Here is a 12,073-nt window from a genome sequence, read left to right on the forward strand (position 1 = left end):
CAATGAGATCATATGATACATGTCTTTCTCTGACTGACTTATTTCACTCAGCATAATACCCTCCAGTTCCATCCACGTTGTTGCAAATGGCAAGATCTCATTCCTTTTGATGGCTGCATAATAGTCCATTGTATATATATACCACATCTTCTTTATCCATTCATCTGTCGATGGACGTCTTGGCTCTTTCCACAGTTTGGCTATTGTGGACATTGCTGCTATAAACATCGGGGTGCATGTACCCCTTCAGATCCCTACATTTGTATCTTTGGGGTAAATACCCAGTAGTGCACTTGCTGGGTCATAGGGTAGCTCTACTTTCAACTTTCTGAGGAACCTCCATACTGTTTTCCAGAGTAGTACTGCCTTTCTTCTAATTTATCATTAATACCACCTGGGGTTTAAGACCAGGAAGTTCTCAGGAAAATGCTGAGAGAACTAACAGGGAATTTGTTCCAACTCTACATTCCCTTAATATTTCCTTTACATTCTCATTCAGCCACTGCTGATATCATATCTTTATTTACTTAGTTATGCGCAAGTTTTGCTCATCTTGGTATACCTATGGCACTTACTACGTACATATGCAGAGTAAATGTTGGACAGATGATATAAAGGAAAGAATGAGTAAACTAACTAATAGAACCTAAGCCATATCTGCGGCTAACATTTTAGCATCTTCGGCTATTTCTGGTGAAATGGTGGGCTAGACAACCCAGCAGGTCATAAATTCTCCTTCTGCCTCATTATAAATTCTGGTTATGTAACACTTGAGCACGGATTAATACTGCATATTATTGTTTCCACCTGTGGAGTGATCTCTTGTTGTTCTAGTCCTGAGAAATAATAATAGAGGACATTTACTGAGCATTGACTATGAGCTAATCATTTGCTATGAACTAAATGTTGTGTGTCCACTCCACCCCAAATTTATATGTTCAAGTCCTACTCCCAAAGTAATGGGAGGTGGGAACTTTGCAGGCAGGAAACTTTGGGAGGTAATTAGGTCACAAGGGTGGAGACCTTATGGATAGGATCAGTGCCCTTAACTCTTAAAGAAGAAACACAAGAAAAATGATCTCTCTCTCCAACATGTGAGGATACAGCAAGAAGGCATTCATCTTCAAAGCAGGACGAGGGCCCTCAACAGGAACCCAATCAGCCAGCAACTTGATCTTGGACTTCCCAGCTCTAGAACTGTGAGAAATGTTTGTTGTTAAAGCCACCCAGTCTATGGTATTTGTTATAGCAGCCTGAAGTAAGACAGCAATCTCACAAGGCCTTTGTATATAATTACTTATTTAAATAATAACTTACTTAATCCTCAGCTTAATGAGTCATATGCAATCAATTCTATTATTCATGGTAGTTATATTCTATAATACTGAGGTGCTGCTCCTAAAAGAAATAAAGGGTGAGGTTCCTGGAAGTCTCTGGTTACAATGTTTTCATCAACTGATCAATACATAATCTTGTTTTATATGTGTTTCTGTTAAAAGACACTTTATTTAATATGTAATGTTGATTCATTTACATTGAACTCATGACCAACACCACGTAGACCAACGCATGCCTGAACAAAGCTTATCTAATACTTATATTTTCTCTGTAAGGCACATCATAGCCTTCTCGCATTGAAGAACACTAGATAGCATTTAGCACTGTGCTTAGGGGCAATTTTAAACAGTGAAATCACCAACGAGAGCACAAAATGTTAAACACATGTCACTAAATAGACTGTGAAAAGGATATTTGTTTATAGTATGAGAGCTGAAACAAGAAGGCAGAGCATTGCCCTGTTCAGTCTCAAATGGGAACGCACATGCCAGGCAAATGTTTCACCTTTCTTTACATGTCAGCAATTGACCACAAAAGTGCCATGGGTATGGATTTTGGAGTCATAAATAAATGGTAGAGTAGGCAAATTTACAAATATGGAATCCTTGAATACTGAGGGTATCGACCGAACATCTATTTCTCCCAAATTCATATGTTGAAACCCTGTCTCCCACAGCATGGCTCTTTTTGGAGATAGGGGCCTCTAAGGAAGTAAATTAAGGTTAAATGATGTCATAAGGGTAGGACCTTGATCTGACAGGATTAATGCCCTTATAGGAAGAGACACCAGAGAGTTCCCCAGTCCAGCTCACACACACTGAGGAAAGGCCATGAGGACAGAGTGAGAAGGCAGCCATCCGCAAGCCAGGACGAGGGCTCTTACCAGAAACTGAATCAACTAGAGTCTTGATCTTGGACTTCTGCCCCCTGGAACTGTGAGAAAATAAATTAAATTTCTGCTATGTAAACCAAATGGTCTATGGTATTTTATTATGGCCGCCCAAGTAGACTAAAACAATGAGGACCAACAGTTTTAACTCCACTATAAGGCTGAGGAACCTTGGGCATGAAGGTAATACATAACCAGCACATGGTTGTAATATCTATGACTTAATGAACCAGGTTTCAAACCCAACCAGCCTGACTCCAGGTTATTTGTTTTAAGCGCTGGAACATGATGCTAGATCACCTCCCCTGAGGAGACCACATGATAGGCTGCCCTTCCCTTTCTGTTAAACTGGGCTGTGGGATCATCAGGCTGACCTCTTTAAACACAGCTCCTCCCTTCATGATAATACAGATTCTCCTGAATCTCTCAGGCTCTTTAACGGCTCAAGACTTGAAAAAGAGAAGAATAGAGACATGACATCTTCTTCTAGAGCTGGGAAATGATCCTCCTGCCATGACAGGCCAGGAGCACCCGTTCTCTCAGCTTCCAGCACAATCTCTTCTTGAAAATTTCCTCTCCTTGGCCATCTTGTATCCATTAACCAGCAAGAACGCTTTCCAGGACAATATTCCTATTCTTGCATTGTCCTAATCAAAACCATTAAGTTATATCCTTTCCATATGTCTGAGTGTGGCCAGCGTACTTTACCTGGTGACACTTGAGTTCATTGGTTCTTTTTTTTTAACCTTATACCTTTTTTTTAAATTTTATTTTATTATGTTATATTAATCACCATACATTACATCATTAGTTTTTGATGTAGTGTACCATGATTCATTGTTTGCATATAACACCCAGTGCTCCATTCAATACGTGCCCTCTTTAAGTTCATTGGTTCTTAATGCATTTGGGGTCATGGACCATTCTGATAATCTGAGGAAAGTTACAGATGTATTTTCCCAGAAAAATTCACATGCCAAATGACAGAGACACATTTGCACAAATTTCAGAGGATCAGAGACCCTCTCCCTCCTGAAAGCCTTTGCTATATTGATAGTCATCCCATTTACACAGAAAGGACAGAACCACTCCAGCTCCTCTCTGTATGGCGGTAACCACAGTAAATGGATAATCTCGAGTGGAAGGATTGGCATGAACGTGAAGGTGAATTTCTGGTCATTGCAGAACTTCTCATTATATTAGATCAGGCTTATCTTGATGTCATATTTCCATACCTCATTTTTATGCTCACAGTCCTATTGCTGTTTGCAAGAGCTTCTCACTAAGAATCTGGGGCAAAGCACACCATGTACTTGTAAAGAAAGAAAGGCTCCACTTCTCTGTAGAGGGGCTTCGGTTTCTGGACCTTGGGAAGTGGGTGATATTACCACACAGCCAGACAGAGTTTCCAATGGCAACTGAAAAGCAGAATTGCAGGAAACCAGTTCAACAGCTGACACCAAAATGCTTTTCCATATGTAAAGCTGTCTTAAACCCACAAGAGACACTGAGAATAAACTTTGTGCTTTCTTTTCTTTTTGCTTCATACCAAATGGGTCAGGGAGAAGCGCTGCACGCTTTTAAAAATGCACTTATAATATTGAATCCAAGCTGTGCGAGTCCCCATTGGAGACAAATGTTCTCTCATGGCCTGCTTTGAATAAACAATCACAGCTCTGTGTGATATTACTTCTTAACCAGATTCTAGCAATGAACTGTTGGCTTGCCATGGTTACTTGCATTTTAAACCAATGTCTCCTTTTCCTTCCCTTTGGCTAAGACTCCTGCTTACTTGGCAGTGGCTCCTTCTCATTTGAACTTTTACCCTCTTTTAATGTCCACCAAATTTTTGTCTAAAAGAACCTTTCATAGGCACCTTTTGTGACTCTGAGTTTCTTTCTCGTGTGAGAACCAGCATAGAGAGCGGGTTACTGGAAAACACTCAAGGGCCTGTCTTCCTTCTCGGCAAAGCCAGCCATGACAGGCTGTTTTGTGTGTGTGTACTTTCCTCTAAAAAAAAAAAAAAAAAAAATTAAGGAAGCACAAGATGCAAGCTGTTTGCTGAAAACAAAATGTTTGCTTTCAAAAGCAAGTGAACACACACATATTTGCATATGTCTGGGTGGCTTCCCTCTTGTCCATTCCAGGCCTGCTCCCCTTTCTTTCCTCGGCATACGTGTCGCACTGTGGAAACTTACTTCAGTTGCACAGCCAAATCAACCCAGAGTTTTATCCCCTCCTGACTTCCCTCACCAGTTACAATTCGGCGAGGTCTTTCAGGGCGCAAACACCCATGGAAGCTGCTTCCCTGTTCAAACCAGGATGTCACCCCCTCCTCTGATTGTACAGTGATATAACCTGCTTCCCAGGCAAACAGAGCCTGTGCTTAGAATCTCATACTTCATACTCTCTGCTGCCTGGATTCTGCACCTGGCTTGGGCCCACAGACACTCAGCTCTGTTCTGCTTTCCCCCACTCACCCTGGCCATCCCGAACCTGAGCTACGTCAGTTCCTTCCCCTCGACCGTCCGCACCATTTCCCTGTACATTCCTCTTCCTCAGCCTCACGACGTCTGGGTCTGTTCAGAACCACCGGCCCCGCGCACAGCCTGGTGTCCGACTGCCGCTGGAAACTACTTTGCAGCCTGGGAACTCAGTCCTCCAGATTCTCCCCTGCCCTTTGCAGAGTATTCTAGAACTTTCTTTTCACTCTGCCACTCACAGGTAGCTTTTTGCTCAGGGATCTCCTTGACCCAGAAGATAGAGTTTACTGGTTTAAGCTACTACGTTTGCTCACTCTCACTCTTTTTCACATGCTGGTAAATACCCTGATGCCACCATCCAGTCTTGGAGGGGAAGTGAACTTGCTCCTGCCCAAAGCCGACCCTTCCATCTATGTGAGCTCTTGATAGAGTCCTTCCCAAATCAGAGAGACTGTGCTCCAAATTTTGCTCATGGTCTCAGCCAATACTCCCTCCAGCTCCTACACTTCTGCCTTCAGACACACTTACATTATTAAAACACACACACACACACACACGACGAAAACTACCAACTAAGGTCCTTTTTACTACCATACAACTTCTTCCCATCTTGTGACTCCACACGTGAATGGTCTGCAGCATCCACTGTCCCTTCCACGTCTCTGCTCCCTTGCTCTCTTATCCCTCTTGTCTTGCTTTTGACTTAAAAGGTCATCAATAAACACAAGGATGTTTCCCTCACCTTCAGTCTCCTTGTCTTCTCTGCTACAAATGGCCCACTTTCAAGATAAAACTCTTATTTTGGAGTTATCGCATTATCTTGATTTACCTCTCTTTATATGATTTCTGCTTTGTTCCTGGTTCCCCTCCCAAGGCTCATTCCTTAACTCAGTTGTGCTAATTTTATCGAACTTTTTTTTTTTTAACATTGCCTCCATCATAGCCCAAATGTAACAAGATGTGAAATAAGACTTTTCTTATTGTCTGAGAATGATAGCTCAAGCTTCAGTCTCAAGGATAATAGGCCATAGGAAGGGTTGATAATCACTTGATTGCTAAGTTACAGAAATACCTCCAGACCGTTGATAAATAGCCATTTCCCTGAGCTCTGCCACTCTAACACCCTGGCTTCTCCTCTGGAACCCCCTCATTTCCTAATAATCTGGAAATAAAAGATTGAATCCTGGATCATCAAGGCATTTTCCAAATATTGTTTCAACATTGTGGTCTAAATCCACTCCCTTGGTCTACCATAATGGCTATTAAACACACTGAATATCACTTCTGTCCACAAGTGCCTCTTTGTTATAAAGAACAGCCAAACAGATACCCTGGAGTGTTTGCAAAGTGATCAGACTGGAACTTCTTTCTCCCACTTACCTGCCCATCCATCCTGTAAAAGCAAAAAGCAGGAGTTCCTGGAGAGAGAGCTAAATCGTAGAGGAGAGGATTATCTGTCTAGTAAGAAGTGTAGTTACCAGGAGGAATACACATGAAGAATGGGAAGGAGGGCTCTCTCCACCTAACCAAGTCAGGAGGACTCCAAGAGAGCCCCTCGTAGAGACTCTGAGTGTCTGCAAAAGAAGAGAAAGCAGATCAACCTCTAATCGGACACTTGCAAGATGCAGAAATTTTTAGTCTTACTCAGTGCATTAAAGTTGATGAGGAAGGCCTTGGGAGCACTTGACATTTAGGAGGAATTTATGCGTGTCCCCTTAAGTTTGACAGTGTACATAAAAATAGATAGTTGGAGCCTGTTGCCAAACTGGAAAAATCAGATAAATGGCTGGCTGCCACTGCCTTCCATGGCAAGACAAGGAAAAGCTAGTGGCGTGAGGAGCAGACTACCTACAGTCTGGCATAAAAGCAAGGCATGAATTTTCTTTAGGACCCGTGCGCTTGAGTTGTCTTGATGGGAATCATACTTAAAAAAAAAAAAAAAAAATGCCTGCTGAGGATGAGAGAATCCCAACAGGATGGATCCCCAGGGACAAAGGCTGAAAGGATGTCATTCTAGATCAGCTGGAAAGTATACCGCCCATGTCATAAAGCAATGATCTGGAACAATCTCAGTGAAAAATGTTTCGAGATACCGGCAAAAGAACTCAGAAAAGAAAATGTTATATATGAGACATCCTATATATATAGGATGGATGGGAAGGTAAGTGGGAGAAAGTAGTTCCAGTCTGATCACTTTGCAAACACTCCAGGGTGTTTGAGATAATTGGCTAAAGAACTCAGAAGAGAAAATGTTATATAGAAGCTTGCTATAATGAAAAACCCACTAGTCATTCACTTTTAGTCAAGAGAGAACTATACAAAACCACAGCAAAATAAAGGGTTGAAAGAGGAAGGAGAAAATCTCTAAGCTACGACCATGGTCTGTACCCTACTGCAGGGCCAGAGGTGTGGATCTGCCTTGAGTTGTGAAAAGAAAGACACTCAAATCAAATTAGATGTGAGATTGGAATTTTGATTTAAACGTGCCTAGGATTTCTTTTTTCATTTCCTGAAAGTGAGTAATATGTACTTAAATATTCTTAAAATGTAAAATTGCAAGTAAACTATGGAATTATCTCAAAATATCATAGGATGGACATAGAGATATGATGAGCCATGTTAGAAGACAGAGGTGAGAGAAAAATAAAGATATTTTCTCTGTGTACCGTTGCTCAGTATCTAGTTATTCGTGTTTTCAGCCATCCGGATTACCGATGCATTTTTATTATGATGCTGTTGTGATTTTTTTCTTTTCTTTTTTTTAAATAAGATTTTATTTATTTATTTGTTATTTATTTAAGAGAGAGAGAGAGTGGGCATGAGCAGGGGAAGAGGGGGAGGGAGAAAGAATCTCAAGCAGACTCTGCACTGAGCTGGGAGCCCTCCTCCAGGCTCAGTCTCAGGACCCTGAAATCATGACCTGAGACAAAATCAAGAGTCAGCCGCTCAACTGACTGAGCTCACTCAGGTGCCCAGATGTAGTGATTTATAATAAGAAATGGATATTTGGTCTTTGCCAACTATTCCTGGCACAGAACTCCTCAAACCCTTGGCATTCTCTAAGTGATAAGAGCCATTAAAGGTGTCCTCTGTTATGTTAATGAGATGACTTTTGGACCCTACCTAAGGAGAGCCCCTGCTTGCCAGAACCAACCATGTAATGAGAGGGTTGGAACTTTCACTCCCACCTCCCTGACCTCTGGGGAGGTGAGAATCAATCACCAATGACCAATGACTTAATCAACTGTTCCTATCTAATGAAGCCTCTGTAAAAACCCAAAAGGACAGGTTTCAGAGAGTTTCCGGGTTGGTGAACCCATGAAGATTTGGGGAAAGTGGCTCTCTCAGAGAGCATGGAGCTCTGAGCTCCTTTCTCTATGTATCCGTTCCATCTGGCTGTTCCTGAGTTATATCCTTTTCTAATAAACTGGTCATCTAATAAGTAAAATGTTTTTCTGAGTTCCGTGAGCTACTCTAGCAAATTAATCGAACCCAAGGAAGGGGTTGTTGGAACTTCTGATCTATAGCCCATCAGCCTGAAAAACACTGGACAAGCTGGACCTTCAGTTGCCATCTGCAGTGGGGGAGGGGAGCAGTCTTGTAGGACTGAGCCCCTAATCTGTGGGATCTGATGCTGCCTCCTGGTAGGCAGTGTCAGAATTGAGCTGAATTGTAGGACACCCAGCTGGTGTCTGAGAAGTGCTTGCTATGGGGAAGCCCCTGCCCTGGGATTGGTGACCAGAATCGTAATTATCAACTGCTGTTTTGCTCAAGACTTTTACAGTTGCAAGCGACAGAGTCCTGACTCAAACAGACTTAATAAGAAAAAGAGGAATACAATGGCTCACATAGTGAAAATGTCTAGAGTTCATTTGGGTTCAGGAATAATCTAAGGCCTCAGAATAACATTATCAAGGCACCAGCTTTCTCTGACAAATGAAATCCATTTGTTTCTGCCTGGCTTAAATCTGTATTCCTGTTCTTTCTCAGTCATAGGCATAAGGGATCATACTGTTCTACCTTGATTAATCTTGCAAAAAAAAAAATATATATATATATGGGGCAGCACAGCACTAAATTTCCATTGAGTTCTCTAACTGGCCTATCTTGAGTTATATGTTAACTCCAGCGCCTATGGTACCCTAGTTGGTGAGATATGTAATATGTCCATCCATGTGGTTGGGAAAAGTACGTTAGCATCACGTGAACCATGTGAAATGAGTTACCACAAAAAAGGGACTTTATTAAGAAGTGGGGATTTCAAACGAATTAAGTTAACAGAAGTCCATTAGAGCATCCTCATTTTCAGCCTCTTCCAAAGTATTGCTGTCTATTTTTCCCTTCGGTTCTGTTAGTTTTTTATATATTTGGGGGCTCTCTTATTGGGTGCATAAACTGACCTTTTTATTATCAAAGAAAGTCCTTCTTTGTTGCTTATTATAAAATAGCCTCTGTTGCCTCTAGTAACAATTTTCATTTTAAGGTCTATTTTGTCTGATATTAGTATATCTAAAGAATGGGGTGAGGAAGTCCAAACTACAGAACCCTATGATGTATTAGATTTGGGGAATGTTAATCAAACATACTGATATGGTTTCAAGGTTTGGAGTTTGGTTGGCAGAGTAGGGTTATTTGCCAAGGATAGGAAAAAGGAAGAAACAACAGATGTGGGGTAAAAAGAGAATGAGTTTCGTTTGGAATATTATGAGTTTAAAGATGATAAGAGAATCAAGACATCCTTGGTGGTTACTTCAGCACCATATTCAGCAATATGACTCCATTTTGAAATCTGTTTGCAATCCCATCATGCCTAGCACACTAGCACAGAGTTTAGCTCAGACTAGATGAAATCCTTATAGTCACCCCTCATCCCTGGTTTTGCTTTCTACAATTTCAGTTACCCTCAGTCTACCAAGATCTGGAAGCAGATGATTTTTAGATTCAGATTTTCTGACGATGTGTCATAAGGTCAGTAGTAAGTAGCGTAACTCCAAAGCACAATGCTCACGTAATTCACCTCATTTTATTTTATCAGGTACGTATTTTATCATCAGACATCATCTTAAGGAGAAGAGTAAGTACAGTACAATAAGATCATTTTGGGAGACCACATTCACATAACTTTTATTACAACATATTGTTATAATCTTTCTATTTTATTATTAGTTATTGTTGTTCATCTCTTACTGTGCCTAATTTATAAATTAAACTTTATCATAGATATGTATGTACAAGAAAAAATGTAAATATATGGTTTTAGAACTATCTGTGGTTTTAGGCATCGACAGGGTGTCTCGGAACATATTTCCCACTAATAACAGGGGACCACTGTAGATTGAAGGATTGATTTAGAAAATTTCACACTGTCACGCATGTCCAGCCATTCTAAACAAAATGTAGTTCCCTGAATATATCATGGTTTCGGGGGTTTGTTTTTTCCTTTTGAATCATGGGTCTTTAAACATTCTGCTTCCTTCCTTTCCTGCTTCCTTCTTTTTCCCCTATCATTCACTTGACTAACCCTACTTGTCCTCCAGGTCTCAGCTTAGAAATCACCATCTACAGAAAACTCTTTCTAATAACAGGATTTTCCATGTAATTCCTCCCATTTCCCCAGTGCAGTCCTTGCTGCATTGTACCGTTTAATAGCCTGTTCTCTGAGGGTTAATACTGCTTTGTGTTTACTATTTTATCATGAGTATGTAACATAATACATGGAAATTCAACAACTGCTTTTTTTAATTAATTAACTTTTAAATAAATATATTTAGGCATAGGAAAAATTGTCTCATTGCCTAGTGTACATTTTACACCAGCATAATCAAATATTAAATGGATTGACTCTTGGACAAAACTAAGGAACAAGACAGTTGCATTAAAAAAAAAAAAAAAAAAAGGAATGGATTATTCCAAAATAGATGTCCAAAGAAAATGAAGTTTCTTTATGGACCACCCATCAACTGAATTCTTTTCTGGAATCAAAATTCTGCCTCCCAAAGATGCCCAATAATGTAAACTAAGTCAGTTTTGGAATGACTGGCTGATGGATGATGACACTGGAATGATTGGCTGATGGATGATGACACTGGAATGATTGGCTGATGGATGATGACACTGGAATGATTGGCTGATGGATGATGACACTGGAATGATTGGCTGATGGATGATGACACTGGCTGAGTTTGGTATGTTTGGGATTCATGTCTCAACTGCACAGCGTATTTCATCAAATCTAAGATGACATTAATTGCAATCTGCACCATTATTTTATGTACCTTCAAAAAAGAGAAGTAAAACATGCTGATTATGCTGTGACACAATGATTAAGGAATATCTATTTAAGATACACTTCAGTATCAGAGATATTAAAATGTGAAAAAGATATATGCCTTAAACTCAACTAAATATGTTAGATAAGATTCAGAATTATTGATTGAGGAAGGACCCAAACTTCATCCACTCTAATCTTACTCAATTTAGAAATAAACTGGGAACCCAAAGAGTTTAAATATACACAGGTACACGGAAATTGAGCAAGTCAATCAACCTGAAAGACCAGATGGGCTGGTTTGTTCTAGTGTTAATATGTCACAATTTTTATGCACTAATATTAATATCAAAAAAGAGACCCAGGGGAAATATATGTCATCATGAAATGACAAATGTCTTGTTCCTGTGTTAGAGATAGCTAATGTATCTCAACAAATAACTTACTTTAAGATTTTTAGACACAAATCCCTGAATCCTACCATCTGTCCCAAGTGAATTCAGGGTTTGTCTAGGGAGATCTGAATCCACTTTTTGGCAGTCAAGGAAGTACCTAATGACATGTATGCATATCTAATGGTATATTAGATTCTTTCCCCTCTGCTACTTGAAAAGCTTTCATTTAATCAAAGACCATTTTCTGTGGCATTAGGATATGCAATATTCCACGTGAAGAACAAATCAAATTTGCTATAATTATGGTAAATTTTAAATTCATTATTTCTAATGGCAACTTTAAACTTGGTTCAGTACATTTTAGCCTTCTTGCCACACAGTGCTGTAAGTTTTGTTTTAAAAAGACACTTATCCCCTCTCACTTTCCTTCATTTTCTCCTTCCCTTAACACTGCAATTGAAACACTCCCCCTCACCTCCACCCCCTCTCAAATTCCCCTACCTACCAGGAACCTTGGCCTGCCTTTCATTACCTTGCTAATAACAAAAGCTTCTTCATTTTCTCTGGAACTCATGCAGAAGAAACATTTTAAGCTCAACTAAATAATTATCCACCTACTTTCTATTTCTTCCCAAGGGAAAAAAAATCCTGATTGACTGAAAAATCACCAGGTTGTTGTCACCAGAATCCTTAATGTGAA

Source organism: Leptonychotes weddellii, chromosome 8 (assembly GCF_054177405.1).
Source record: "Leptonychotes weddellii isolate Sample4059 chromosome 8, ASM5417740v2, whole genome shotgun sequence".
Taxonomy (NCBI): Eukaryota; Metazoa; Chordata; class Mammalia; order Carnivora; family Phocidae; genus Leptonychotes; species Leptonychotes weddellii.